This window comes from Lissotriton helveticus, chromosome 2_1, assembly GCF_964261635.1.
Source record: "Lissotriton helveticus chromosome 2_1, aLisHel1.1, whole genome shotgun sequence".
NCBI lineage: Eukaryota > Metazoa > Chordata > Amphibia > Caudata > Salamandridae > Lissotriton > Lissotriton helveticus.
This window is the reverse complement of record NC_136059.1, coordinates 636213381-636239112: the sequence shown is the minus strand read 5'-3', so window position 1 is coordinate 636239112 and position 25732 is coordinate 636213381.

Below are 25732 nucleotides of genomic sequence, written 5' to 3'. Positions count from 1 at the left end.
TCAATTATCGTAACTGACAATGGTATCCATTTTGTTTTGCATAAGATGTGCAAATTTTTAGCAAGAAATGATGTTTCTCATTACAAAGTTGCTTTGTATTCCCCAGCGTCCAATGGTTTGGGCGAAAGGGCGAACAGGTTGGTTAAGGATGCCATTCAAGCAGCTCTTTCGTCTGGTCAAGATGTTCAAGATTGTGTTGAGTCCAAATAATGGTTTTATGATATGTCTCTCCATTGCACCACGAGAGTTTCACGTATTACTCTTTTGAGGGGTAAGAATGCCCACACCAATTTGTGTCCCAATTGGTTGCAAAACAAACATGTTAATGGTGGCCCTGCTGATAGAGGTCTTGAGTCGTGTGTGTTGCAGAAGCAGAATCTTTTTAAGTCTGTACATGATTCAGGGAAGAGTTTTAATAATATGGAATTTAAAGTTAACGATTGGGTTCTTATAAAAAATCCCCAAAATGTTTCTAAGGACTTGTCTAAATTTACTGCTCATGTTCGAGTCACCAATGTGAGTAAAGTTTCAGCTCTTCTTGGCAGTAAGGGGTGGTGGAATAAAAGATCCCTTGTGCATCTCTCTGACTCACAGGTTACTTCTTTACTCAAGTTGTCTAATCAGGAGGTTGAACATTGTGACTGGACTAGCTGGTTGCGTGACCCTTCCTCTGATCTACCACCACCTGTGGGAGAATGTAATACTGGGGGAGCTGTTGCCTCTTAATGTGCAACCTCACACGTCAGCCAGCACAACAGTCGTGTCACTAAGGCTGTTTCAATGACTGGAGATGTTTCTTTTCTTTTTTTTTTTCAAATTGCAAAGTAAGTATACATACAAATTTACATTGAAGGTCTATCGTCCCCCCTCCCCCTCCCCCACCCACCTGTGAAAATGAAGAAAAAGGTTACAGCGGGAATTGGAATAAAGGGCACAAAAATAAACAAGAGGAAAAAAAAAGAAAAACTAGAGGAGAGAAAAAAGAAAATAAAAAGAGGGGATAGAAAGAAGCAGACATAGAAAGATGCAGAGAAAACTGGCTGGGAGAGCTGGCATCGAATAGTACAAAGAAGAACAGGAGTACACGGGCTAATCGGGCAGAGTCAGCCAGTTAGTTAGATTTTCCCACACCTCGGTGCCCTTTCTCCGGCCCTTACGTCCTTTTTTTGCAGATACAGCTATTTCCAGGTGATATGTTGCCATAAATCTGGCAAGCCATTGAGAGAAAGAAGGGGGCTCTGGGTCTAGCCAGGCTGTGGCAACACAGATCCTCCAGACGGCCATTGCTATAAATGTTAGGCCCTCCCTTTTCAGATGTGGGGCTTCTGTTTGTGTCCCAAGCATGATGATAGTATGGTTCAGAGTTATTGGCTGAGAGGTGACTTCTCTTAGAAACCCCTGTACTCGATTTAAAGTAGGTGCGAGCTTGGTGCAAGAAGCAAATATGTGTATGGAGTTGGCCCCTAATTCAGCGCATCTGGGACAGAGAGTACCTTGGCCGGTCCCCCATTTTGCTATTTTGCTAGGAGTGATATATAGGAAAAAAATTGTTTTAAAGTGCTCAGCTTGTAGTTTAGCAGACAGTAAAATATTTTGTGAGAGGGTAAGTGAATTAAAGAAAACATTTCTAGGAGAGTCAAGTTTGGTAGACCATTTGCCTGCAATGGTTTGCAAATCGTCAGGAGTCTGTCTATTTAGGATGCAGTATAGGAGGCCAATTCGGGGGGTCAAAGGTTTCCGTAGGACATTAAGGAGTTCTACCTCCATAAAACCAGAGGTTCCCCCTACCTTCCTAGAGAGAAAGTCGAAGATAGACATATATTTAAAAGCGTCCTCTTTCTTGAGGCTGAATTTATCTATAAGGTCAGGAAAGGGGATAACTTCCTCACTGGTAATTAAGTCACCTAATTTTCTAATACCAGCCCTGTACCAGTCAGATAAGTAGGCCCTTCCAAAAATGTCAGGGAGATTACTATTATTTAGAATAGGAGAATAATGGTTGTATATGCCTATACCAAGGTATCTGCGGATGCTTTGAAATACTTTAAATGAGTTGAGCAAGGTCTTAAATCTGACCCGTTTAAAGTATCCAAAGGTAGTTTCCCGTAGCAGACACCCCCGGTGGTGTTCCCCCACCAGTAGTTGGAAGGGAGAGGGCAACATTGTAGGGAACACATCAGGACGTTCTTTAGTTAGCTCAGTACTGTATTGCATGACCGTGGCCCAGTAATACAAAGTGATGTGGGAAAGGACCAGCCGCCTCGGTCTTTAGACAGGCATAGTTGTCTGAGTGCCCTCCTAGGTTGTGAATATGCCCAAATAAATTATGTGTAGATTTGTTGGAATTTCGTGAGGTTGACTTTACTAAATTCTAAAGGTATTGTCCGGAAAAAATATAGAAGTTTGGGAAAATAGGTCATTTTTACGACGTTGCATCTACCAACTAAAGTGAGGTGAAGGTTATTTATTTGTTTCAGTGCTTTCCTGGTTTGTGTTGCGAGCGGGAGTAGATTATTAGAAACAACTTCGTCCAGATTAGAAGAGATACATACTCCTAAATATTTTACTTTAGCTACCACCCTGTGATCGGCCCAGGAGATTTTGCTGTTAGTAATTATCTGTGTCTTATTTTTATTAAGAGTGTAGCCAGAGATCTTTCCAAATTTTTTTGCCTCATGTTCTAATTCCGTTATGGCTTTTAGAGGGTCTGGTGATGTAATTGCCAAGTCGTCTGCGTATGCTAAAATTTTTGTATTGAAGCCTTGGAAACTAATCGGTGGGATGTTATGGTTGTTTTCAATCTGTTTAATAAAGGGGTCCAGGTACAGGACAAACAGCAGAGGGGAGCAGGGGCAACCCTGTCTGGTGCCTCAGGATATCTCCAGTTGCTCGGTTAATTGACCGTTTATAGAACCACAGGCTGAGGGGTTAAGGTAGAGCGCTTTCACGGCCTGTATGAACTTTGGCCCAAAGCCCATCCTCTTCATGACTGCCCACAAATATCTCCAGGAAACCCGATCAAAGGCCTTCTCGGCATCAAGTAGTGTTAATGACATCGGGTCTCCTGCTGCCTGTGCGGCGTCAAATAGAGTGATGGCTCGTCTGACATGTTCTGTGGTGCCCTTTTTTGGGATAAACCCTGGAGATGTTTCTTTATGAACTTGCGATTTGGGTTCTCGTAAAAGAAAATGACCTTTGTGGTTCAATAATGTTTTGTCATGAATTTGTAACACAACTTCTTTCGCATTTACTTTCAAGTTATGCTTAGCATTGTTTTTCTTCACATGTTTTTCTTCTGCATTCTTACTCATCTTCCACTTTGTTCTTTGTGGGGGGAGAAGTTATAGTGCATAGCTTTACATGAAAGCATTCTCGTGCTGTCTCCAGCGCCAGGGTGTCTCGCCCTCATGATGCATTGTTTAAACCTGGTTCCACGATCGGGCTTTGAACGATGCGTGCCAGGATTCTGTCTACTTTAATCAGTTTGCGGAGACCCTGGTACGCAGCGGGAGAGCTCGGTCGTGGGTGATTCATTACTGCCAATAAAACTTCTTTCAACTTACCTCGCAGACTCCCGCCTCATCAATAGTTCAGAAGCACATGCGAAAAAACTATTTGGCATTACAAGGTGGTGACCACCTGAGTAACTGTGTGCATCAACACTGATAAGGACTTGTGAAGAAACACAGTACACCTTGGTTCACCTACCTGGGAAAAGAATAGAGGGTACCACAATGTTACGTCAGGAGCAATGGCACAACCTAGAAAGAGAGAAGGAAGATAGAGTTAACAGAGGGGATGAGATAGGATCGAGACAGACAGAACAATGGAAAGGAAGAACAGACTCACACATACAGGAGGGGATTGGGAGGAGACTGAATGATGAGTAAAACATGACTCACTCTCCTCACAAGGGAGGGGTGGAGAAAAGAAAACAAACAGCTACGAGAATATAAAAAGATGCAGAGTGTAAAGAAGATGTGAGAACACGATGGGAAAGAAGACGTGGACAGTAGGACAATGAGAGGAGAAAGGACCAATGTCATAGGAGACTGGGAAAACCAGGAAGAAGATTCCTGGGGAAGGCGGCCTCATGAGAGGAACAAGCCTCCCAGTGTTGAAAACGCTGAGGGGTGGAGAAATGGAGAGTAAGGAAGAGGAAGACGCTTGGGCAGGCGAGTGGTAGATGCCACCAACAGTTGCTGAGTGGCCGGCCACCACTCAGGAGAGTGGTGGCTATCCAGGTGAGTGTCTCTTAGCTCTGTAATAGGAACATTTCTTTCTTTCTTTCTTTCTTTCTTTCTTTCTTTCTTTCTTTCTTTCTCCTGCTTGTTACCCTCTTCTATGTTGGGTTCTGGGCTATAACTCCAACTGACATAAGGACTAGGGTATTTTTGTTTGTATTCCACTGAATGGTTGTGAAGGGGGCTGCAGCATTATTTAACGAGCTAAGAGCACAGGGAACCCAGTGAAAATAACTATGTCACTCAAGGAAAAAGCATGTACACTCAGTGGTGAAAAGACTATGGTGTAGACTCTAGAGGGATGAGATTCTCATTTGTCCCGAGGGACGTTGGTGGCAGCATCTCGGTGGACCTGACAAAGAGAGAACAAAGGAAATGACATTACCAGACACTACTGGTGCGCTATATCTTGCACGAGATTGATACTAAGAACATTTTTTGTGTGTTTACTTGGAAGTTTGGTTTTTCCTTTGTTGTGGATACAACTCATTAAAAGCAAGCATTCACAAAACTGACAAGCCTCCCCAAAAATATTTCCGACCAACCCTCCACATTTGGACTGTTTCAGCGAGGCAAACAGTGTGCTCGACCCGCACTCAATGTGTTTGGTTAATAAACTGTGGGGATGAACCTGCATGTTTGAAGTGATTCGGAAACGGATATATTGAAAGCAAATCCCAAGCATCCCAAATATGGATAACGCATGGAACAGACATCTAAGAATATCCAGCACAGGCTTTGTCAACGCTGGATGGCAAACATTTGAGTAACTGGGTATCGTCACGGTTGAGCACTGCATTTACCAAAATCCCTTGGGAGGACGGATGGACCAGACATTGTGCTCCCATCCCACACAGTTTAAATTGTTTGGTTGACAAACACAGTGGGAATACACCTGCGTGCATATTTTGGTACGAAACCTGATCTAATGAAACAGCATGTTAAGCACCCCCAAACTTTATTGCTTCTTGTTGATGAGTACCAATTAAGCAGGAAATACGTGTGCAACATTATCCTTCCCCGGGTGTGACAACCCTTGAGTGACTGCGCGAATCAACACTATTAAGGGCTACATTTACCATGATGCCTTTCAGACGATTGCTGCAAGCAGCGTGTCCCCTCTTTAACTATTTTAAATACAAAATGTTTGTAGACACTAACACCATCTGAAAGTGTAATTATGTTATGTGCCCTTCTATACCTTATTTCTCTGTTTATGTATAATCAGTTGATCTCCCATTCCTATCTATTAATTTGCTTTTATTTTGAGGTCCGATTTCTGTATCACAAACAACATATTCAAACTTTTCAGAAATAAAAGATGCACACAAACTCATCATGAAACATCTGAATATCGTCATTTCACAGCCTTCCTGGTTATTAGAGAAAGTAGCTGCGCTCAATTTCAGAACAGCTCAAGCTCAGACTGACCAACTTCAAAGACTGACGAGAGTGTCCTGTAAGAAGTAGCCACGGACATGAAGGCTTTAAATGATGACAGCTTTGAACCTGCATAATCTGCTTTCTATGATGATGAAGTAATCCATTTTGCTAAAGGGCTCGAACGGCAGTTCTTGTAAGAACATACTGTTGGCGTTCTCATTAATGAGATATTTTAGATTAACAGCTATGTATGTGCATTTATGCAGCGGCAGCAGGTTGCTGTTCTTAATATAGAGGTGTTATGCCTGTTGAAATGCTATATTACTCAGGTAGTGCTGAAAGCTACGCTAAAGTGAGGAAAGTAGCTGATAGCAATTACGGGCTGAGAAGCAATATTAAAGCAGACATATTGCAAATGTCTTTTGAGAAGCAAAAATGCTCGCTCATAATTAGGTTTTAATATCAAACATCCAGTTATGAATTTCCAAAGAACGCAATTAAACATTATCCCTTTCCTTCATTTAAATATACTCTTAGATTTTTGAAGAACTTGACCTGGTAGACGTACTTATAATGCTGGATCAAAACACTGGTGTAACACAGGGCCCCCCGCAGCCCTTGTAGTGCAGGGGACCTCCAAGCTCCAGGGGGCCCCCTCAGCATAGTACTCCAGCTGGACAGCTCCTGATTGAGTCCAGAAGGGGGCCCTCCACGTACATTGCAGGGGGCCCCCTCAAGTTTTGTTACGCCACTGGATCAGAACAAATCCTGCCTTCTGTTCTCCTAGACGTACCGTCAGCTTTTGATATGGTTAAACATGAGAGTTTCATAGACTTACTACGAATGGAGGATGGGGCTATCAGGTCCATCCTAAATTGGTTCACCTTGTTTCTCCACAACAGAACTCAAATAATCAATGTTTATGTTTATGTTTATGTTTTTGGGATTTTTATTGCGCACATAAACCCGAGGGTGTCTCGGCGCATGTCGGACTTCCTGGGATGGGGAGCTGCTAGATAAATCATTGATTAAATAACCAGGTCTTCAGGAGTTTACGAAAGATCATAAGGGTGGGACTGGTTTTGATTAACAAAGGGAGAGAATTCCACAGCCTGGGGGTGGCTACCAAAAAACGTCTGTCTCCCCAGCTAGTAGTTCTGGTGCGTGGGACTGAGAGGGAGTGGGTGCAAGCTGAGCGAAGAGATCTTTGGGGGGGTGTAGATCTGAAAAGCATCCTTAAGGAACCTAGGTCCTAAATCATGGATTGCCTTGTAGGCGATACACAGTGCCTTAAATTTTATCCGACTCTTAACTCTTAGCCAATGCAAATGACGTATGGCTGAAGAGGTGGGGCGGCGACTGGGGATGTTGAGCAGGATTCTGGCTGCAGCGTTTTGCACCGATTGTATTTTGGTTAAGATCTGTTCTTGTGCACTGAGGAAGAGGGCGTTGCCATAATCCATTTTTAGAGAAAACGAGGGTAGTAATCAAAGTTTTCCCTGCAGCTGGAGGTAGGTATGGCAACAGCTTCTTAATCCTCCTCAGAGTATAGAAGGAAGATGAGACCACTGCATTTACATGGTGCTTGAACGACAGCCTGTCATCGAACACGACACCGAGGTTTCTGACCTTGGCAACCGGAATGGGCGGTGGACCCATTTCACTGGGCCACCAGATGGAAGACCATTGCGGTGATAGGTTGCCAAAGGTCATCACCTCGGTCTTGTCTGAATTTAATTTCAAGCAGTTGCTTGACATCCATGACCTAATGGCCAGCATTCCCTCCTTAAATCTTGCCGCAACGGCTGGTCCATCCTTATGAACCGCCAACACCAATTGGGTGTCATCTGCATAGGTAGTTAGGCGGAGTCCGTGAGCTTTAATGACCCTCGCCAGATCAGCCACGTAAATATTAAATAATGTAGGGCTTAGTGAGGAGCCCTGGGGCACCCCACATGGAAAGGTGAAGGTGGGCGAATAGAAAGTGCCCAGTTTCACCGCCTGCGTACGGTTAGCCAGAAATGAAGCAATGAGGTCCCTGGCAAGATGAGTCACCCCCAGCGATGTGACACGGTCGATCAGGATGGAATGATCGACCGTGTCAAAGGCAGCGGACAGGTCTAGGAGTATTAAGGACCGCTGCCCCCTCCTGGTCCATTATAGTCCTGATGTCGTCCGAGGCCTTTATCAAAGCTGTTTCTGTACCGTGGCCCTTCCTAAACCCGAACTGGGTATCATCTAGAAGTTGGTGACAATCGATGAACCCCGAAAGCTGTTTATTCATGATTGCTTCAAATATTTTGGCCGGTAAAGGAAGGCAGGCAATGGGTCTATAATTAGCTGAGTCAGCGGGATCCAGAGACTTTTTTTTAGTAGTGGCTTGATAACTTCATTTTTCCAAGTTTTGGGGTAAATACCTGTCTGGAAGATGGAGTTACATAAGTCCGTGAGCGGAGAAGTGATGACCTCAGTTAGCGCACTCAGTATCGAAGGAGGGCAGGGATCTAAAGGAGACCCAGATTTGATCGAGGTGATCAGGTTGCCAATCTGGTCTGTCGTGACCATGTGGAAGTTAGAGAAGGTAGGTGTGGGAGGGGGGGACAGAGGAGGAGGGTCAGGGCGGTCGAGCATATAAGGGAGGAAAAAGATGAATAGATATTCATAACCTTGGTGAGGAAGAAAGTTGCTACGGCATTGCACAGGTCTTGAGATGGCTCAATGGTAGGCCCTGTCGGAGGGTTGGAGAGCGAGTTAACTACTTGAAATAGTTTTCTAGCCGAGTTCTGGGAAGACTCAATCTGGGCAAGGAAAAAAAAACTTTTATGCTTGGTGATAGATTTCTTGTATAACGCTAGCGCATCTTTATACGCTTGCTTATCTAGAAGCCTGTAATACTTGCGCCAGCGCCTTTCTAGATTTCTACAATACTGCCGATGAAGCCGAAGATCCTCTGTGAACCATTGGGCAGATGGCGTAGCCCTATTAGAGACAATGGATTTAACCGGGGCAACTTTATTAATGGCATCCAAAATCCATTCCTGGTATCTGCTGGACAATAGACTGGGGTCTAGTGATACTTCATAAGTGGATTCCGCCAAAATACTGGACAGAAGAGGATAGTTCAGGTGTTTCCAGGCTCTGGTGCTAATGCGAGTACGAAGTGTTGATTGAGGAGAGTTGGGATTATGAGCCTGAATGGAAAAAATAACTGCGGAATGGTCTGACCATACTAGGGGGAGAACAGTAGACAGTGAGATATTGGGGTTGTTGGTAAACAAGCCGTCGAGTGTATGGCCTGCTTGGTGAGTGGGGGCTGCCACCAGCTGCTATAATCCTACCGCAAGTAGGTCGGTGGTGAGTTGAGTGGTATCTTTGTCCTCTCCTGCTTCCAAATGAAAATTGAAATCCCCCAAGATGGTGTAGTCAGAATGGGCCTGGGAGAATTCCGTAAGTTCATCAAGAGCTGAAAGAAAACGGATATGTTAACCAGCCCATTTTCAATGCCACTCAGTTCACAATAGGGATCCCACAGGGGTCCTCTCTTTAACCCCTTCCATGCTCATGACGAGCTCAGCTTGTCATGCAGTACACTGCTTGTGTGCTCATGACGAGCTGAGCTCGTCATGAACAATGGGAATAATGGATCTGCAGCACAGAGGATGAATTGCTGTAGCATCCATAGTGTTAACCTATCCATGATGCCACTAGCTTAAATTCTGAAACTTCCCAACATTCATTATCACATGTGTACTAATGACACCCAATGGTACCTTAAAACCTCTTCCCTGGAAGATATTAGGTCCCTCAACACAACTCTGCAATAAACCAAAACTGGCTGACCCGGAACCACCTCAAACTAAATGCCCTAAAAACGAATTTCTCCTAAGCTTCCCACCCAACCATTCTCCCAAGATTGAATTATGGATGAAGCAGCCCCCTGTTCTTAACTGCTCACCACGCATTTGATATTCCCTGAGATATCTGGGAATAACACTTGACAAGACACTGAACATGCAAGAGTACATTGATAGTGCCACCAGAGGAGCAAATTATCAAATTAACATCGGAAGGAAATTAAAGGCCTGCCTCCCCCATGACAACTTCAAGGCAGCGATTCAAGTGCTAGTGTTTTTTCAGGCTGGACTATTGAAGTGCAAACCTATGTGGCTTTTCTATATCCAAGTTGGTGCCTCTAAGGGCCTCTCTTACCTGTGCTGCTAGGCTCATCACAGGGACAAAAAGAAACAAACACATCACCCCTGATCTAAAATCCTTAAACTGGCTCCCAAATACGGTAAGGATAAGGTTAAAAGTTGCCTGCATGACCCAAATAGCCTTACACTACAACACCCCAAGGTACTTGGCACAAAAACTAGAGGTATCTGGTGGATGCAGATCCCCTAGAAGCACCAGCACTTTTTTGCTGAAACCACAGAAAATCTATAAAAAGAAAACTTGCAACAGAGCCTTCTCGAGTATTGCTTCCACAGGCAATAAGGCCACTAACATGGTCTAGGGCTCAGTAGAGGTCTCAATGATTGATTCCCAAGCTCAGGAGACAGTGGCAGGTATCTTGAGCATTTAAATACACCAATTCAGTAAATAATTAACACACAACACACATTAAAAATCCCACACCAATCTTTTAGAATAGAAAATAGTTTTATCTTTAAAATGACACCAAAACGAAGAAAATCCAATGTAGGGAACCGGAGATTGGGATTGTTGAAGAATAAACACGTTCTAGTACTTAGTCACCTTGCGGAGTTTTTCCCCAAAGTTGAGCCAAACATCTCAAACTTCTTTCTGAATTTATTCTTGAGGGTCCAAAACACAATCTAAGGGTCTGGAAACTCCAGGATAGTCCTGGAAAGTTTGGGACCACAATTCCCCCAATGCACCTGGCCAAAACCTTGCACTCCAGGTAAGGAACTCTTGCTGGAGTTGATGCAGGTGAGCTCTATTCATCTGAAACTTGCAGGATGTCCACTCTCTAGTACTCTTGAAAGGTTCTGATAGTACAAGTTTGGCAAGCCTTCTTCTTTGCTTAGTTTCAATCAACGGATCTGGGAGGCTCTGCACCTCTCACATATTTATTCAGTGTTCTCCGTGGTCAAGCAGGAAAGCACTCCTGTCCAAAGCGGTGCAGGGCAACACCCCACAGCATGACCACTTCCTCCAAAGTGTAGCAAAATATTCTCCAAGAAAGCACTATTCCTTCAAAATTTAGTATGGCTGTAATCCCAACAGAAGAGCAAGAACTAATTGAACAAATCAGTTAATCAATCAATTATATTTGGCAAAGTGCAGGGGACTGGGGTGGATCCGTTGAGTTCTTGGGTCATCTGAAGAGCCAGGTCCTGAGGTCCTTCTAGAACTGGAGCAGTGTAGGGACTTGCCAGAGGTGGAGGGGGAGGTCGTTCCAGGCCTTGGCTGCAAAGTAGGAGAAGGACTTTCCTCCCGTTCTGGTCTTGTAGATGCGTGGGATGGTGGCCAGAGAGAGGCCAGCTGATCAAATTTGTCTCGTGGGTGCATTGAAGGTGAGGCAGTTGTTCAGGTATGCTGGTGCAATGTTGTGAAGGGCCTTGTATCCGTGAGTTAGGCGCTTGAAGGTTATTCTTCTTTCGATGGGGAGCCAGTGGAGATCGCAGAGGTGTTGGGTGATGTGATTGTGACGGATGTCTAGGATCAGTCTGGCTGTGGCGTTCTGGGCGGTCTGGAGTTTGCAAAGTAGTTTGCTGTTGATTTCGGCATAGAGAGCATTGCCGTAGTCCAGTCTGCTACTGATGAGAACATGCATGACCATTTTTCTGTATTCGGATGGGATCTATCTGAACGTTTTTCGAAGTATGCAGCGGGTGTTGAAGCAGGCCGAGGATACAGCGTTGATCTTTTGGTTCATCGTGAGAGATGAGTCAAGTGTGATGCTGGGGTATTGTTTTTTGACTACTGAATTTTGCCTTAATAAAGCCTTGTGGCCATTATTTATGGTATACTGAGTTAGTGGTAAGTCTGGTGTTTAGCGTGTATGTACCCTGCGATGATGCGTGGTCGGGGGAGGAGGGAGACACAGTAATTAGAGTAATGTATTTTGTCTATTGAATTCTGCATACATTTTATTTAAAAGTGATAGTATGCCTGACTGTGACATAAAACTGTTTACTCTTCTTTGCGATGACTTATGGTGCACTGAGTTAGTAGTATCTTTGGCGCTGAGCTTGTACGTAGCCTGCGATTATGCGTGGTCCAGGGGGCCGCACTGGGAGCAATGTTTTTTGCCTAGTGAATTCTGCCTTAATAAGGCCACGGGAGATGACTTGTGGTGTAGTGAGTTAGTGGTACCTGAAGAACTCAGTGTGTGCGCACCCTGCGATGATTCGTTGTTGAATCGGGTCGCAATGGTACAATTTCTCTTGCCTATTGGAATGCTTCATGTCCAATCGCCATTCCACCTGAATCGTAAGGCCTTACAATGTAGATCGAAGCCAGTAGTCAGTACAGACATTGAGGAATGTTTTTTGTCGCAACCCGTAACAAAATCTGAGGACATAGAGTACAATTGTCTCTGCCTTAAAGAAAGCAAGGCTGAATTTCATGCTGTCAGTAGTGTAGATCCAAAGTTGAATTCAAGTTGTGAACCCTGCTGTTCTCACTGTTGATCGAAGGCAGTAGTTCGAACAGACATCAAGAAATTCTTTTTGTCGTATACTTTTTCAAAATCTGAGGACATAGAGTACAATTATCTGAGTCTTAAATAAATCAAGGCTGAATTTCATGCTGTCCGTAGTGTACATCCAAAGCTGAATTCAAGTTGTGAACCCTGCTGTCCGCACTGTAGATTAAAAGCAGTAGTCAGCACAGATATGGACGAATCATTTTTGTCTCTTATTTTAACAAAATCTGAACACATACAGTACAATTGTCTCTGCATTAAATAAATAAAGGGTGAATTCCTGACTGTCCGTCGTGTAAATGCAAAGTTGAATTCAAGTTGTGAACCCTGCTGTCCGCAGTGTAGATCGAAGGCAGTAGTCAGCACAGTTATAGACAAATGCTTTTTGTGACATCCTTTTACAAAATCGGAAGACATAGAGTAAAATTGCCTCCACCTTAAATAAAGCAAGGCGTGGTTCACTGCTGTCCGTAATGTAGATCCAAAGCTGAATTCAAGTTATGAACCCTGCTGTCCGCAGTGTAGATCGAAGGCAGTAGTCAGCACAGCGAATGATTTTTGTGACATCCTTTTACAAAATCGGAAGACATAGAGTAAAATTGCCTCTACCTTAAATAAAGCAAGGCTTGGTTCACTGCTGTCCGAAGTGTAGATCCAAAGCTGAATTCAAGTTGTGAACCCTGCTTTCCACAGTGTAGATCAAAGGCAGTAGTCAATACAGACATAAGTCTGCGGTGCTGTGGCGTTACGTTGAGAATGGGCCTGTATCGAGGAGGCACGTGGTCATGGCGGCAGCCACGTGGCAGGGTGAGGTCCTTCACTGTCTTTTCTCTTTGCAGAAGTGAACCACTACAAAGGCGTGGGCTAATTATTTATACTCTTATGCTGGAGTTGCGTACGTTGGACCAGCCCACTCTGCTTCTGTTTCAATGGGGGGAGATGACACAGCTACATGACCGAGATATTCCCCAGAGTCTGAGATAATATGGTTGCGTCCACTGTGCACTACACTACAGGTATCAATACCATATTTTCACATGGAAAGGTCTTTTGTTTCTATAATGAGTTGTGTATAGCATATCACCTGTACACTTGGGATTCTGTAAATTATTGTTGATGTGCGAATTTACTCCCTTATACATAGTTGGTTGCCACATCTCTGAACATTCAGCTATTGTGCGTTTGAGAGGATATGGTATCTTGGGAAAGTCCATTGTCCTGTTTAGCGCTGCCTCTGAGGTAGCAGGGGGGAGGGGTCCGGGGGGTGGTTGTGGTGGTGGTGGCACTGGCTGTAGTGATTTTGTTATGTGTCGGAGGTGCATGTTAGTACATTTATCACATATTTGTCTTTAAATATGGGTGTGAGTTGGGTGTAAATCACGCAGTAGATAGTCAACATCTTTACGCCAGTTAAATGTTGATGTTAATTTGTCAGTGGTAAGTGGAGGTATCGCCTGTTTTTTTAGTGGTTTGTCGCGATTTTATTGGCGGAAGAAATCAATTGAAGAGTGGTGATAATGCACATTATAATTAGGAATTATTGAAAAAACCTTTGAAATTCACTGACAAAAACATTATCAAGGACAGGCGATCCATTATCGCCGCTTTTATCGGCAGGAAACTGCCGATAAAGCGGCGATAATGGCCCTGATAATAAATAAATATTCTATTTATAGATAAATAAATAAATTCCGAACGAAGCCCATGTTAGATGTGTTCACATCTAACATGGGCTTTGATTGGAATTCATAGAGCATATTATCAAGGCCATTATCGCAGATTTATCGGCAGTTTCCTGCCGATAAAAGCGGCGATAATGTATCCCCTGTCCTTGTTAATATGCCCCCTTGTGTTCCTCAACTGTTTATCTAGCCAAAGTACCCCAAGTTAGAAGGGAAAGATTATGAGGGTGTTCTGTTTCTTATAATGTGGCCAGGCTGTGGAATGCCCTTCCTCTTTCTCTATGCTCTGTAAATCAGCTATTTCCCTACCAGAAAACTATTAAAATATAAATATAAATTATAAATATTCCAGAATTTTTTTTCTTTAATAGAGGAGCAAACAAAATCTTTTCTGATGCTTCTAAGGTGCACAATTAGCGCTTGGATGCCTACAGGTAGCTATGCGCTCTACTAGTGCTTAATAGATTGATAGATAGATAGATAGATAGATAGATAGATAGATAGATAGATAGATAGATAGATAGATAGATAGATAGATAGATAGATAGATAGATAGATAGATAGATAGATAGATAGATAGATAGATAGATAGATAGATAGATAGATAGATAGATAGATAGATAGATAGATAGATAGATAGATAGATAGATAGATAGATAGATAGATAGATAGATAGATAGATAGAGGGGTTCTGAGTCTTTATTGTTTTCAGTGTTTCATGCTGAGAGCAGTGTATAAGATTGGATCTACCAGATTAACCTGCAGAATTTTTGATAATTATTTCAGAGATGGTATAGCTGCTCTGGATGGAACAGCATAGAGGGCTGAGAAATGGTCAACACAGACCTGCGTTTGTGTGTAATTTTCCACAGAGTTATAACCATGGCCACTGCAATGCTCTATAATGAAGCAAACTAGTCAAGTATCATTCTTCCGTGCATCTCCAATTAGGTTTAGCCTTTTGCATTGTCCCATTCTCTACTGGCTTTAACTTGCTTCTTTTTGTCTTGCCTGCTTAATTCTAAAATGGCTGGTCTATTGTAGGATTTAACAGCGAGTAAAAGGTAAGCCTTAACTCTTCACTCTTCATTGAACCAAGAATCTTCCACAGGAGACTGGCTGCGGTGCTTAAGGAAAAAGTCCTTTAAAGCTGTGAATAACTATATCTATTTCTTTCTATGTATAGCTACATGTACAACAGGTTTTAGATGTCAGATGAAAGAAATGGGCCATTTGAGACAGCTAAATAACCTTTTTAAATGTACTAACCCTATTTTGTTACTTGGTAACCTATGTCCAATTCTCAAAATACGCGAATGGTTCTCTTGACACAAAACTTGACACAAAACTTGAGAAGGTAAAACTTAAGCAGGACTAATCTGGGACAGTATCTGACCTGCAGTCTATTGCGGTCAGCCTGAACCTTTGACTTTGACCCAGTCCAGTGTGACCAGATAGCCATGGTACACAGTTTCTGTTTTTAGGGGCTATTTTACAGTTTATTCTTTAAACATTCATAACTCTGATTCTACTGTTTGGATTTTTGTCATTTGGGTGATAATTTATTTATTAGTTGACACTCTACTTTTCTAACCTAGTGTGGGATCTTTTTATTTGGAGTTTAAACTGTTTTACTCACAACACCAGAAGCAATATTAGAAGTTTTTAAGAATTTCTATAAGAAACTGTATAATAATGAGGATTCTCTCGACCTCAAAGCAATTCAAAACGAAGTGGCCGGATGGGCTGTTGAATCAGGAAGTATCTCAGGGTTAGATATGGCTACTAGACAAGACCTAGAAAGGGATATAACCCTGAGTGAAGTAAGACTAGCCTTAGCAGAACTGGCCTCGGGCAAGGCAGCAGGTCCCGACAAAATTCCCCTTGAGCTCTATAAAATTTTGGATAGTATTATAACTCCTATTCTCCTCGATCTATTTATTGGAGTTCAAGTTAGTGGTAAACCTCCTAGATCATGGTTGGAAACGAACATTGTGGTATTTCCAAAAAAAGATAAATCTCCCAAATTGCCATCATCCTATCGACCGATCTCTCTCATCAATTCAGACTCGAAGCTATACTCTAAGATCCTGGCTAATCGGCTCAGGGGGACGATCGAGTCTCTGGTCTCCCCGTGGCAGCATGGTTTTATTCCGGGTAAGGACACTACGGACCATACTAGACGGGTCATCGCCCTGTTTGATGCCATGGCTGTCGCGGGGGGCCGGATGTCGGTGGTCCTCCTGGATGCCGAGAAGGCCTTTGACCGGGTTTCATGGGCTTTTTTGTGGGCAGTGCTAGAGCATAATAACATGGGACCATGTCTAATTAAATCTTTAAAAGCAATGTACTTCTCACCTAGGGCCAGAGTTTTGGCGATGGGTCAGGAATCGAGTCTTTTTGATATATCCCGTGGGACTAGGCAGGGGTGCCCATGCTCCCCTATCCTCTTCGCACTGTATATAAATCCCCTCATTATAAAATTATTAAACACCGAGGCAATTAGACCAATAACTCTTGGTCGATTCGACACTAAAGTATTGGCCTATGCCGATGACGTGGCGGTAGTAACATCACACCCCAAGGAGGCAATAACGGAAATTGAACGAATTACTCATGCTTTTGGTCAGGTTTCGGGATATTCCTTAAATACGGATAAAACGATGGTTATATGTACACAAAATACCCAATTTATAGACCCTAGGAAAGTAGATAGCGCGGTATATCTGGGAGTCCGTATATCCTCTAAAATTGATGAGATTACTAAAATAAACTATGATCCACTAGTACAGAAAATAACAACAGATTTAAAGCGGATAGATGGTATACATCTTTCAATCATTGGAAGAAGTAACTTCCTTAAAATGAACATTCTACCTAGGGTTCTCTATTTGTTCCGGGCGATCCCGCTATTGGTGGATGACAAAACCATTAAGATCCTCGAATCTCAGATGAGTAAGTTTATATGGGGATATGGGAAGATAAGGAGATCTATCCGTTTTCTTTCTCTCCCCGTCATAAGAGGCGGTCTCGCAATACCTAACCTGGGATACTATATGCTTGCAGCTCTACTACATCAGATGAAGCCACTGTTTTATATAAGATCGCTGAGAAACGAAGTAGGTGAGAGTTATATTCCCTCAATATTCGAACTAGTTATCGGGGATAAGGCAAGAGGCCTTTTAGTAAAACAGCTTGAGCCCTCATACTACAAAAAAGTTAAATTTAAGACTATACTGAGCGTTTGGGGTATTTGGAAAAAAATTAGAAAACAACTGAATATTACCAAATACAATAAGTACACATCACTTTGGCACTCTACCATACTGCCACCAGCTATATATGATACAATTGCCAGGAAATGGGAAACATGTGGAGTCTCGACTCTCGGTGACTTCCTGTCCCCTCCTGTTGGACAAAGATTCCAACAGTTACAATCTAAATTTTCTATTCATAGCAATAGTGTATTTAAGTACATTCAGATTAACACGATATTGGGCTTAAGGAGTGCAGATATTACACTGGAGAATATTCCTCTACTTGACTGTCTATTAAGATCATCAACCAGGATTGGTACGATTTATGATGTACTAATAGACAGCCAATCTGATGACGTCGATGTGGTGGAGCAGGGTTGGTCAAGGAAATTAAATAATCCCAATGTCGATATCGATAAGATATTGGTTTTGTCAACAAAACTGTTTATGTCTTCTAATTTAAAAGCACAGTTGTACAAGACCATATATGATCTATATTTCACCCCCGCTAAACTTTTCGCATGGGGGAAAAGAGCTAATTCAGAATGTCCTAGATGTGGAAATTGCCCGGCACATCTGATTCATATGCTATACGAGTGTGGAAAATTAGTATTATTGAAAAAAATGATAATGGATTTCTGGCAAGAAGTGTTTAGTCATCCAATCGCTGAATCCCCCTCCTTGTTTATCTTGGGATATGATAATACGCTATCACATACCAATGAAGAAGAAGTACTGCTTTTTTTGGGGTCAGCAGTCTTTCGTATTATATTAACAGCACGGTGGAAAGACACAGATCCCCCCAACTTTCAGATATGGTTATCAAGACTGTTGGGTATGTATAACCAAGAGAAAGCGATATTTGCCTGTAAAGGGTTGAGGGCTCAAGCACGTGGTATTAAGATTTGGAAACCAATTGAGAATTGGAGCAAATACTAGAAATGCTAGTCAGAATGAAATCACCTATGTAAATAATATCTTGCTCTCTTTCTCGGTTTTTTATTTTCTTCTTTCTCTCTTTTCTCCATTTTGTGTTTCGTAGTTTTTGTTCTCTTATTGTAAATTTGTTTTCGGTGACTAAAAAGTATTGTTTTTGTCTGCATTTGTGAATTGCCAAATAAAATCTTTAGAACAAATAAACTGTTTTACTCTATGAAGTGGTGCATAAATACTTTGCACATTGCCTGTAAGTTAAGGCTGACTTATTTGTGCCAAGCTGCCAGGGGGTTGAGCCCAGGTTAATTAGGATTTTCTTGTGCTTTACCTTGTCAAGGATTGTGGTTGGTGCTTTACCAGGACTCACACCTGAGTTAACCAGTAACCCAATGTCTTACAGTGTAGTTGGAAATAGGAATTTGTGTATTTCTTGCAGATAGCCACACTGAAGAGGGTCTGAGTGTTGTCAGGATGAGCCACCCTGGCTGATGAAGGGGCAGAGCTGTCACCTGTCACACGTTTACTTCAATAACAGTGCCTCAACTCACACACAAAGGACTTCACACTTGTTTATAGTGCCTTTAGACAAACTGGGACCAGGACAGGGAGGCAGGAAATTCCAGACATTTCTGTACGGGAAAGACTCCAGAAGTTACTTCCACTTCAAAGTTGGCACCAGGTATAAAATGGAGACTTTCAGACCCACTGTTCATAACCATTCTGAACATGTGGATACTGCAGAAGGACTGTCCTGCTGCTTAAGGCCTTCCATGACATGTAAGAAGGAAGACTGGACCTGAACCCTTCTCCCCAGTTTGAAGTGACTCTAAGAGTCAGCTGACTGACCTCCTTTTCGGAGCTACAGGGATGCAACAAGCTACAGAGGTCTCACTGCAACTGCCTACCTGACGTTCTGTACTGGACCAGCCTGGACCTTCAATTGGACCTGCCTGTGCCCTGCTGGAGTGAGTTGTTGATCCCCAAGAGGTGCCTCTCAGGTCCTGGACCATTTGTGTGGCATTAGTTGAGCTCCTCCTAGACGAAAAGGCCCATTCACACCAAATTCTTGCCACTCGTGCTGACCATCAACGCAAAACTCCAATGAACCAGAATCTTCATGCTACAGTGATGATGACCAGCAATGCAAGATCTGCACTTTGTGCTACAGCATCAACTGCCCTCAGTGACCGCCAACGTAAAGCTCCAGCAATGACCACCTGCGACACTCATCAGGTTCTTCTCACTCCAGTGATGACCCTCCACAATACTCTCCTTACAGCCTCCTCCATTGAGAACGGGACTCGATTGAGAGACTTGAACCACAACATCTGGGTTGACAGGTTCCCTTTACCAAAGTTAAATGATATGATCAGGATAATTGGGTAGGTGTGTTTCTTCAGTGTGATTGACCTCTCTTTGGAATATCACCAAATTGAACTTCATCCAGAGTCTTAATCCATAACTTCATTCATTACTCCATTTAGTGCCTTTAGGTTTATTATTCAGCCTGGATTCTACGGCAGCAGTATTTCGAAGGGGGGAATGCACCAATTATTGAAGGACACTAACAATGTACTTTATTTTCAGGGTGATTTATAAATCTATGGAGAATCTTTGCATGATATGACAGTACCTTGAGGAACATTCTAGTGACTCTTAAAGATGCTGGCCTAAACATCAAACTGGATAAATGCAAGTTTTGCATGGATTCTGTTAATTATCTTGGTCATTATATTTCCAAGGATGGCATTAATCCTAAACTTGACCTAGTGGTGGCAGTTAAAGAGGCGCCGCCACCCACAACCAAAGATGAGCTAAAATCTTGCATGGGTTTAGAAGAATATATAGCCACGTTTGCTAGATACACTGTCTCCTTACGACATCTATTGAGAAAGGAGCTCATTTTGTGTAGAATGGTCCCTGTGTTCAAGCATTTGAAAGTATAAAACAAGTCATAATTGGTACACCATCCTTAGGTAAGCTTGACACCACACATAAAACCTTCCTTTACACGAATGCCAGTGCCAAGGGGTTGAGTTCATCTCTGGTGCAAGTTGTGGAGGGTGAGGATAAAATTGTGACATTTGCTTCTGGGCTATTGCTTCCTTCAAATTATTTTTGTGGGGCCTTCCCTTCACATTAAAAACCAATTACAAACCCCTTACTTACATCTTCACAAGCAAGGAAAGAAAGCAGTCTACCCCTGGCATAGCCAAGTGGTCCCTTGACTTAGAGGGTTATAACTTGAAGATTGACTTTGTTTCAGGGAACAGGAATTCTGCGCAGACTGCCTTTCTCGGTTACCTAGAAAGGGAGTGCAATGGAGAGTGGTAGTAGTATGGATGAGGATAATACGGATGAACCTATCCTGACTGTGACCAGCCTTGGTATCTCCAGGGAGTAGTGGATTGAGTGTTCAGAAAATTATGCCATTCTTTTTGCTTTAAGGGATAATATTGTTCAAGGGTACCACTAAAAACCCAATTGTTTACATGAGGATATCTGCAGTTATTGGGAGGTGAGACATGAATTCCATATTCACAAAGACATGATTATGAGAGATGAGAACATTGTTCCTCCAGGAGATCTCTAGGAGAGAATTTTGGACCTGGCACATGCAAGGCATTTGGGGGAAAGTACTTCCAAATCCAAGGTCAAGGCTACATACTGTTTCTCTGGTATGGGCAGTCTTGTATAGGACGAGGTCAAGGATTGACTGACATGCTTCATGAGCGATAAAAGAAAGTACATATGGAAGTTCCCCCAGTCCCATGAAGTACCATCCAAACCATGGGACAAATTAGGACTAGACATCATGGGTCCTCTCAATGGTTCAAAGTGGTCTTTCAAGTTCATTTTTTGTTTTAGTGGATTACTATTCCCACTGGATTGTTATTAGTGTGGTCAATCATATTACTACCCGTGACATGATTGATTTCTTGTAAGACACTTTCATGATTGAAGGCATACCCAGTTGCCTATCAGAGATAATGGTGTTCAAGTCACCTTTGTTGAGATAAATGGCTTTCTAAAGAACGTATCTGTTGTACACCTTAAAACCTCTCTATATTGTCCAAAAGTAAATGGGCTGGTGAAGATAGTGAACTGTATGTTAAAGAAGTGTATCAGTTAGCTCAAGTCTCTGGGGTAGCAGTAAATATTGCCATCAAAAAGTTGCTGTGATCCTATCACACTGCCCCCAACTATGTTACTGGGATTTCACCTTTGTTGTGCTTAAGGATAGACTGCCTGGCACTAAAATGATTCCCAATTGGATGGGTGGTGGGAAAACCAGATGGGTCCAGCAAGGAATTTTTAATGATGTATCAAGGAACATCAAGACAACTACAAAAGGATCTATGACAGCAAACATGGGGTGAAATAAAAAGGGGTAATGTGGGATATTGGGTGGTGGTCAAAGCACCTGACTCTAAGAAGCGGGGTATGTGTAAATTTTCCAAGCCACTTAGAATAATTAAAGTCACCACTAATGTGGTGACACTTAAAGAAGGCGGGGTGTGGAACATGGACAGAAGTGCAAAAGGCATTGTCTCCTTGTCAGAGTTAAAATCTTGCGCTTAAATACCAGTGTCTACCTTCTAAGAGCAGCCTGGATGCTCATGTAGTCCAGGTTGTTTTCAAGGTCAGGGGCAGCACAAGAATGATGATTTCCAGTGAATGTCTTCAACTGTAATTGAGAACATTTTCATGTATTGTGCAGGATTTTTATATCTCATTTGTTCTCCTGTTAAAACAAAATATAGGAAGGACATGTGGTGTAATCTCTATTTTATTCATATCCTCTCAAATGTAACTTTACTTGTAAACATATGCCTTCTTTAGATTTTCAGTGTTAATATCTATTTAGCCTTGGTGTCCCCCATTTCCCCATGCCTTTGGAACCTTCTTTTGTCTTGGTCCTGTGGGTCACTGTCACTGCGAGTTGAGGTTGTGCCTTATGATCTTAATAATGAGTCTCTCTGTCACATTTTGCCTCTTTAACACTGTTCTACCATTTCTGCTCAGCCTACAGCCTGCTTCCATCTATTTAAGCAATTGAATCCAACAATGTTTGTCTTCATTGCTCTGCTGCCAATCAAATGTCACTATTGGTAATTTCAGGCTTTCACGCTTAAGCCTTTCCGAACAAAAACTTTAATTCAAATTAAGCTCTCAACCAATTCAATGTAGCACACTGCATTTCTGAGTATTCAGTGAAGGATCTGTAGAAAAAAAGTAATTGGAGGTTAGGTAGAGCTGCAGAGCTAATGTTCTCCATTCCAGATCATTACAGAATAGACCTTGTGATAGAAAGATATTTATGAAGATAGTTTGAGCTAGGAAAACAAATGCATGAAATGGATCAGTTGTGAATGTTCAGATTAAGGGGGACCACCATTTAAAAAGAAACCTCTGAAATTCACCAGTTATAGTTTACTGAGCTATCTATAACATACGCTCCCAATATGAACTGCTTATGATCTCACATGATACATCACTTATAACATGGTATATGGCATCATTGGAAACATACCTGGTGACATCAGTGATAACACAAAAGTCATATACAGCATAGTGTTTCTGTGTGCTCTCATGTTCAATAGCATGGAAATAGCATGAGCCCTGGAGACAAATGTAATTGATGATTCCTAGCTTTACTACTCCTAAATGCCTTTTGTGAATACCGAAAGTCGTAAAGTTAGGATTTTGTCTCAGTTTAGGAGTAGTAAAATTAGGAATCCTATTACACTACTCCTAAATGCCTTTTGTGAATACCTAAAGTCATAAAGTTAGGATTTTGTTTCAGATTACTTTTGTTAATTGGGCACAGGAAGACTGTTTGGTAGCCAAACTGGTCTTCAAAAGGAAATAAGACAATGAGGACAGTTACCAGGCTCACTCCCACTTCTGTACCCCAGCCTGATTGCAGTCCAGTAATAGAATTAGGAGAGGAGCTGTAAGAGGAGTGTGGGGGAAAACGTAGTCACACCTGTGGGTGGGCTTAGCTAGCCCTGAAGCTTCAGGGGGGCAGTTTCTCAATAAATTTTTGCGGAACAGTGCTTACTGGGACAAACCAAAATGCCACTCATGGTAAGTGGACACCACAGAGGATGGCACCCTATACTACATTGTACAAGTATACCCCCATCTTGCCAGCCCAGAAACCAACCTGGATAAATATGGGAGAGCCTGGCTGATGAAGGGTGTCACCCAGAAACCGGTCCCAGGATGCTTGAATCCGGTTCAGGGAAGACCTGGCTTGGCAGTTCGGGCTGGATCCAGTTTAGGGAAGACCTGGCTTGGAAGTTCGGGCTGGACTGTTCTCATGAGGCACAGCGTCAATACTGATGTGCATACAGCTAGGTCTGAACTGGGGTGGCAAAGTGAGCTAAAGAATGATGATGGAATCAACCCAGATCGGGGACTGGGGGTGGGTGTCGGAAAAGTTTCAGCGCTCCATCCATCATCTCCTTGTGTTTGCTTTGTTCGCCCTAAGTTGGCAGGGTATGCCCAGACGTGGGTACTTTGCTCACTTTGCCACTGGATTCAAGCTAACCTGGCTGATGAAGGGTGTTACTCAGAAAACGGTCCCAGGATGCTTGTTTCAGGATCAAGAAAGACCTGGCTTGGCAGTTCGGGCTGCACTGTTCCCATGCGGCGCAGGGTCAAGACTGATTTCAATATAGTTGGGTCTGAACTGAGGTGGCAAAGTGAGTTAATGAATGATGATGGATGCAACCCAGATCTGTGACTGGGGGTGAGTGTCTAAAAAGTTTCAGCGCTCCGTCCATCATCTCCTTGTGTTTGCTTTGTTTGCCCTAAGTTTGTAGGGTATGCCCAGACGTGAGTCCCTTGGTCACTTTGCCACTGGATTCAAGCTAGCCTGGCTGATTAAGGGTATTACCCAGAAACCGGTTCCAGGATGCTTGATTCAGGTTCAAGAAAGACCTGGCTAGGCAGTTCGGGCTGGACTGTTCCCATGATGCACAGGGTCAAGGCTGATTTGCATATAGCTGTGTCTGAACTGAGGTGGAAAACTGTGCTAAAGAATGATGATGGATTCAACCCAGATCTGTGACTGGGGTGAGTGTCTGAAAAGTGTCAGCGCTCTGTCCATCATCTCCATGCAATTGCTTTGTTCGCCCTAAGTTGGCAGGGTATTCCCAAACGTGGGTCCCTTGCTCACTTGCCACTGGATTCAAGCTAGCCTGGCTGATGAAGGGTGTTACCCAGAAACCCGTCCCAGGATGCTTGTTTAGGATTCAGGGAAGACCTGGCTTGGCAGTTCGGGCTGGACTGTTCCCATGAGGCACAGGGTCAAGACTGCTTTGCATATAGCTGGGTCTGAACTGAGGTGGCAAAGTGAGCTAAAGAATGATGATGAATTTAACCCAGATATGTGACTGGGGGCGAGTGTCTGAAAAGTTTCAAGGCTCAGTCAATCATCTGCTTCCGTTTGCTTTGTTCGCACTAAGTTGGCTGGATATGCCCAGACGTGGGTCCCTTGGTCACTTTGCCACCGGATTCAAGCTAGCTTGGCTGATGAAGGGTGTTACCCAGAAACTGATCCAACAATGCATGTGTCTGGTTCAGCGAAGACCTGACTTGGCAATTCGGGCTGGACTGTTCCCATGAGGCGCAGGGTCAAGACTGATTTGCATATAGCTGGGTCTAAACTAAGGTGGTCAAGTGAGCTAAAGAATGATGATGGATTCAACCCAGATCTGTGACTGGGAGTGAGTGTCTGAAAGGTTTCAGCGCTGCGTCCATCATCTCCTTGTATTTGCTAAAAATGGGTGAGCTGCCCAGCAACTCCCTGGAAATAGCAAGAGAAGAAGGGCTGTCCTACTGTCCCCTGGTATGCACCGCAAGAGGACTACACTCATAAGGACTATTCCTGCTTCACAAAAGAAGACTTCGCCTTGTGTCAAAAGGAGTGAGGAGTGAACTTCCTGAAATCAACTGGTACAAAAGAGCTTCAAGAAGTCCCCTGCATAAACTCCATCAAGACATGACCAGCTGGCCAGCTTCACCTAGACTTGAAAAGATTTAACCAGGTGCATTGTGGGAATTGTTGTCCCAAGGCATTAAGAGGCAAATCAGAGTTTCTGGACCCTTGGCTGGTGTTGTGGACCATGAAAGACCCACAAGAAGAAGGAATGCTCTGTTTGACCCTTTGACTGTACAAGAGAGGACTTCACTTATAAGGACTGCATCTGCTCCACTCACTAGACTTCACAACAAAAGGAGTTTGCCTGTATAAAAGAATAAGGAGTGAACTCCCTGATAAGCAACATTTAACCCCTTGCATACTGCTCACATTTTCATGCTGTGCGGTCGATTTAAATAGTGGGTGGGATTTAGACGGCCCCCAGTTGTCCTCCGCACACGCTCACTGTGACGTTGCACGGCCTGGCCATCTGACGCATGCTGGGGGTTAAGAAAAGTGCTGGGAGTGCTACCTGCAGCATGAACAGCAAGGAAAACTCCAAATGACAATCTCCACCTGAATGTTGCTTGGATTGAGCAGGTGCATTGTGGAAGTTGCTATCCCAG